This window comes from Mauremys mutica, chromosome 17 (genome assembly GCF_020497125.1).
Source record: "Mauremys mutica isolate MM-2020 ecotype Southern chromosome 17, ASM2049712v1, whole genome shotgun sequence".
In the NCBI taxonomy this organism is placed as follows: domain Eukaryota; kingdom Metazoa; phylum Chordata; order Testudines; family Geoemydidae; genus Mauremys; species Mauremys mutica.
The window spans coordinates 29,309,291-29,309,506 of record NC_059088.1 but is presented as its reverse complement, the minus strand read 5'-3'; positions in this window follow the sequence as shown (position 1 = coordinate 29,309,506).

Genomic DNA, 216 nt, shown 5'->3' with positions numbered 1-216 from the left:
CCTTGCAAACAGGCACCCGGTGGGGCCCCGACCCGAGGGGGGCCCCCAGCCCCGGGGGGGGAAAGGGGGGCCCCAGTCCCAGGGGCACAGTCCAGTGCACGAGGTGGAGCCAGGCAGGGCAGGGGGCTCCCAGTGGGGGGGGGCGAGGGGGGCTCCCACTCCCGGGGGTCACTGGGGGAGGCCGCACGGGGCAGCCCCGCCCTGGCGGCTCAGGCT